We start from the raw sequence: 6000 nt of genomic DNA, 5'->3' as shown, positions 1-6000 counted from the left end.
GTATCATAAATTAAAACATAATGGGTTTTAGTTTGTTTCAAAGAAAATACACTGCAAATAAATTGATTTTGCTTGATGATAATCATCAAAATTCATGCAGGGCACTTATATGTATTGTATATATTGTATGTATAAAAGATTAGGCCTTCTACGGTCTTGCCCTTATGTGGCTGGAGGAGTCCACACACCTTCCCTCAGTGGTCGCTGCTCCTGGTGCAGATGCAGAGCGATGCAACACTCAGGTAGATAGTTGTTAAAAAATAAAAGATGGCCTGTCTCACAAGTAAGGGAAGGAACAGTGATGCTTTTTATGACTGGATCTGGCACCGTTTTGCTGTCCAATAAACTGACTTAAGTTATCTTGCTAGATGGTGATAATAAAGTAACTGCTGCTTCTTTCTTCACGGATCACTGGATTAAGAAAAAAGTGCTTATTTTTCACTCTCACACCCTCTTCAGCTTTTTTATGTCTCCTTCTCCACCCAGTCAGGATGCAGACCCCGTTTACCTGTAGGGGTCTGTTAATGCCACCTCTTATTTCCCTGTTGCACCAACTACTAAAACTCTACTGTGTTCCTTCTCCTCCACCTCCTCACTTTCATGCTGTTAAATGATTAATGTTAAAATATAAGGATCCACCAACTTTGATGCTCTGTCTTCTCCCTTCTCCCCCTCTTTGTCTCTGCTTCTCACCACCTGCTCCGAGGCTATTGATTGTAGTACAAAGGGGAGGTAACTTGACTGACCCCCCGATTACAAGTGTATGAAGTATAATTACCTGCAGCTCTCTCTCTCCTCACACCCCTTCACCTCCTCTCTCTAAATGAAAACACAGCTTTGTCGATACGGCAAAAAGCTTTACTAAATTAAACATGTCACTTTTTTAATGGAGTTTATTTACTTTGGAGTGCTTACCTATTAACGTCAGCTATGATTTCATCTGCATACTGGTCCAGAGTCTGAGTGTGTAGTTTGTTTTCGTGTATGGCAGTACTTGCTAAAAGCGAGGCACTTGTCACTTATCCACAATAAACAGGAATTATTAGCCAGTGAGAGAATCTGTATTTGGGCATGAGATGGGCTTCGCTGACGATATTCATTAATGCATCCTTCTAAAAAGAAAGGAGATGCCAACATGAAAGTTTGTTGATGAAAAGTCTTTAATGGAAGTATTGATTTCTGAAGAGGGCAACAAAGTTAGTGGTTTTGCATGTTATAGCTCATTAAGTAGAAATACTTGCATAAAATTCATTGAGGTTGATTTAACTACTGCAAGTACAAAATGAATGAAAGCACTGTGGCTTTGGAGTCTCTGCATTTTCATTTATGCCCTTTCTGGAGGTTTTGAGGTGGCAGAGGAGGATTTATATTAATGTGCAATAGTCAAGTGATGAAGGAAAGCAGTTTTACAAGGTAATAATCTCAGCCTTAGCTTATCAATACAAAGATTTTTTCTAGAAACACTGAGTGTGAATGTTCTGTGTGTAGCTTTTGAGTTGAAAAGGCAGCATTCTGGGGCAACCTGAGGATGAAATTCAGTTGATCCTCAATGATCCTGATCTCACTTTCTTCTGCTCTGGATGAACTTAGGCTTTTCCTCCACTGGTCAAAGACCACTATAAAGAGGGACTCTTACTGTAAGTCAGCTGATCTGTAGGAAAGCTTTAAAAAATCTCATGCGAACATATGAGGAAGATTGCACAACAGCAGGCCCACAGAAGACTCAGTGTCTCTGTTACCTAATTTAGAAAACCTGTAATACCAAATCAGGCTTTTGGTCCTCTCTCTTTTTTAAAGTGTGGACGGTGTGAAAAATAGAGAAGCTCTGATGCAACAGCCTCAAACAGACCCGACAGCACAGCGGCCAATCACAACCTGTAATCAGTTTGGTAAGTCAACGGTAGTGTTGAAGCTGTTATTCTAAATTCTTAAATTAACACTTTCCAATGTGAGAAGAAGTATTGGACCCACTGCTGGTTCCTTCTGTTCTTTGAGCACCTTGTATTAAACTGTCAGATCTTCAAACTTTATTATAAAATAAGACAAACCTGAGTAAACAAGGTTTTAAATGACAATAAGTAGTTATCCCTTATCTAGAATGAAAATATATATTCCCTGATCTTAAAATCTAGGTGGACCAGCAGCAAGTGCGTTTATTTTATTTCAGTAAATGTATATAAAAACTCTACTTTTTGTGTATTTGCTCAAGTTGTATATGTCATCCACCCACAAAACACATAATTGTTCTCTGTGAAAGCAGCTCTTTCTGAAATATTCTTCAATGCAAAGTGGATGCTAGTTTCTGCTGGGATGTGGTTTTCTGCTGCGAGGCAAAGGACTGGACCAGCTGTGGAAAGATCAACCGCTCATTAAAATCAATAGCACGGAGACTGTCTGCCATTTTCATCATATAAGGTTCTCAATTCTTTTTATTTCTGATTTTGTACAAGGTTGTTGCAAACCGTTGGCAGTTGGCAGAGACATCAAGTCCAAAACCACCCATGTCTGCTGTGTTGAACGCTTGTGAAATTCGAGTGTCGCATTGTGAAATGTGAAAAAAAAACAAACCTGTGAAACAGGCAGTAATATGGCTCACTGTAACTGCCTCTTGTATATAAAAAAAGCCCATCTCTATTTAGCCAGGCCTGCAAAGCAATCACAACAACATAAATGATATTTTCCTCACTTGACACAAACAATAGCATGGGATTTAGTACAGTAGTTAGCAATTTAACAGCACATATGTCAGCACTGGTAATTGGTTTACCAGGGTTATGTTGTATTGAGACAGTCTTGAGCTGCATCCCCACATTCCTGCAGCATCATACAATTTCAACAAATTATTGGCTCAGTTGTGTCTGCGGGTAAAAAGGAGTGTTATACTTCATACCTATATGTTTATAGGTGAAGGGGAAAATAATATGTTTCAGTGAGATCAAGATGCCTCTTGTGTCTCTGTTTATACCACATTGATTATAGGCTATTCTAAATGCAACATATACATACGTTTGTGCCATTTTATGGCATATTATTGCAAATTAAATTACAGTAGTATATTTTCTGTGTGTACTTATACTACCACTGATTTGCATCTTGAAAGTGGGGATAGACCAATTATGATACTCTATTCAACATTTTTCAGATTATTACCTCTGTCATTTTCTGGCTTTACTCCTAGCGACATTACACAAACATTTAATTCACATGGATTTTAATTAAATATTTGGAGAGATAGAGTAGATTTTGTTGGTGATCCAGGTTATTACAGGCCCACAATGCATTATTCCCAAGGAAGTGTTCATCAAGGATATCAGTGAAGAAGAGCTACACCTACTATTCTCCTGCCTGTGACGTTCTGTGATGGATTTATTTAGAAAAGCAAGGTGTGCCACAGGCAGATTGAATTATACCCACAAAGTGCATTAAAAAAAGACATTTTCTGGGGAAATTTAAATGATTGTATAGTACACAAATACAATCCTTTTGTAAGCTGTACTTATGTTTTGAAACTACAGTAAACGTTAGTGTCTGGTGTCCTTGTTGACAAATAATCATTATGTGTTATGAAAAAAATAACACAGACAATAGATTGATAACTATTATTAGCATTTTCATTTTGCCAGATCATCCCATTTATCCTGAATTTGGCTCCCGAATTGTCTGAGACAATTCATGTCAAGTTAGTCCAGACACAAAATATGAGTGTATCAGAAAGTCTGTGTGTGTGCATGTGTGTGTGTGTGTGTCTGTGTGTGTGTGTCTATGTGCACGTGTGTGTGTATGTGTAAATGCGTATGTGTATGTGTGAAGTCCCTTTGGGTCCATCCATCTGCATTCGGACAGGGCCTGGCTGGCTCCCAGCCTTTTAGCGCAGCCATTACGGTACCAACCACCAAAGCGGTGCCACATGTACACCTCCTCCTCAAGACACCAGGGGTAGCAAACTCTGTGTTTGTGTGTTGAGGGTACAAGCCCAAGTATAATAGGTTGATAAATCACCCAATAGCTGCAAATTAATGAACAGCATATGGGAGCGAGTGCAAATGTGTCGCCAAAGCGAAACAATTGCACAAAATTACTTTATCTGGCAAAATGAAATTCAATTAAAAACTGATATATGTCTCATCTCGCAAAGGAAAATAGAATGCAGACAAAGTGCAGTCTATGGTTTTCAACGGATTGTTTGTATTAGAAATGGAGAGGAAAGTAAAAGGTCTGCTGAAGGTCACTTTAAATGGAGAAAAGGAAAAAACATGACTTTTTTGCCTGCAAAACACGTTGAATCGATAAACTGGAGGTGACAGAATTTGGATATAACCTCAACAGCTGCATTTAAAATAGTATAAATTCTATATTCCTTATCTATGAACATTGTCAACTGCTTTAGACGCCTCATTTAAAACATACATAAAGACTCAATTCATCAGTGGAATGTTATTTCATCCTCTCCGTGCGACAGCAGGGAGATGGGAAGTGATGGTCAGAGGGAGGAGGGCTGGGAATGAATAAAGTGAAAAGAGTTAGTTAGGTGGTCAAGGCGCCACCTGTGATCCGCAGTAAAACTAAAACCTCTCATTCTCCATCCTCTACTCTTTCGCTCATCCCTTTTTTTAAGCTCCTCTGAGGATATTGCTGCCGTATTCTTTCAGTGGTAAAGTGTCCCCAGGCACAAAGCTATTTCAGATGCTTTACCGGTGGCCCAAAGTGATAGAAAAGGCGTAGTTTGTTTTGACTTTGCCTCTCACACAAACCAATCTCCCAGTGTTATTTAAGTCTATGCTTTTTTTCTCGCTCTCAGCAGCATGTGACGACGAACAACAAATTCCAGGTTGCCATGGATCGCCGCTATTTATAGGCTGTTTGCTTTGTGTTTGTTGCCTGTTCACCTGCGTGCGTGTTTAATTGTTTTTTTGTTTTTTTTTACCCCCACCATTTGTTTGTTCCAATCATGAGGTTGAGATCCTTTTGGAGCCAAACTACTGTATTTCAATGCACATTTTGTCGCAAACCATTGCCAGATAAAAAGAGGAGCTTTGTAACTTTGTAACTTTGAATTAGATTTAAAATGTATTCATGCCGTATTCCCAGTGCACTGATATCTGGGCTGGTGTGATCTGAGGATGCAGAGGAGAAGACTTGGAATAGCGACAAGAAGTGTAAAAAAGCACCTGATGGGCCTGAAATAGAGATTCATTATGCCAGAGTCAGAGAGGATCCAGCCCCCGCCTGTTGATAATCAATTCCCACTGGTGACTTCTGAACTGTGTTCTTCAGCCATGATGCAGAAAAAAAAGAGGATGGCTTTTATAACTTCTGCAAATTAGCTGCATTATATGTTCACCTTGCACAAACAGATGCTAGACTGATTAGAGGATTTAGTTTGCGTTCTACTCTTTTAATTGTACTTGGCGGATTGTGAGTTTGTACAAGTGAGAAATGCGTTATTGTTGTGAAATTGTTCAGCATCTTCACTGAAACACATAAGATAGGGAAGACATTTGATTAGATGCCACCTCCCACACAGATCTGTCTCTTCATCCCACTCAACCTCTTCTCCTGCCTCCGACAAGAAGCATTCATCCTTATGTTTCTGCTGCAGTGTGGAAAACTGTAGCTTACCTGAAGTACCATGAAATAGAAAAAAAAATTAACATCTAAGTTGCTTTGCTTGTAGTTACCTCTGCCAGTTGTAGCAATTAAAACTGAACATGTGCACCATTTCTAATTTGTTTTTATGGATAGATTTTAGCTGTGTCAACTGTGTGTATCTATTACTTTATGCAAATAGAGTTTATATATGCTGTCATTCGTTTATCCACCACTTAACACTAACTACTTCATCCATTACTCTTAGCTTAATCAAATATTTATGTACTACATTTTAGATTTACCTTTCATGCAATCAGAAAAATGAAACACTTTTGTCTTCTTCCCTGAAGTCATCCATCAAAATGGCAACCCAAGATTTTTGAGTGTGTGCCGACATTTTGGAGTCCATAT

The sequence above is a fragment of the Antennarius striatus genome, chromosome 22 (genome assembly GCF_040054535.1).
Source record: "Antennarius striatus isolate MH-2024 chromosome 22, ASM4005453v1, whole genome shotgun sequence".
Taxonomy (NCBI): domain Eukaryota; kingdom Metazoa; phylum Chordata; class Actinopteri; order Lophiiformes; family Antennariidae; genus Antennarius; species Antennarius striatus.
This window is presented reverse-complemented; position numbering follows the sequence as displayed.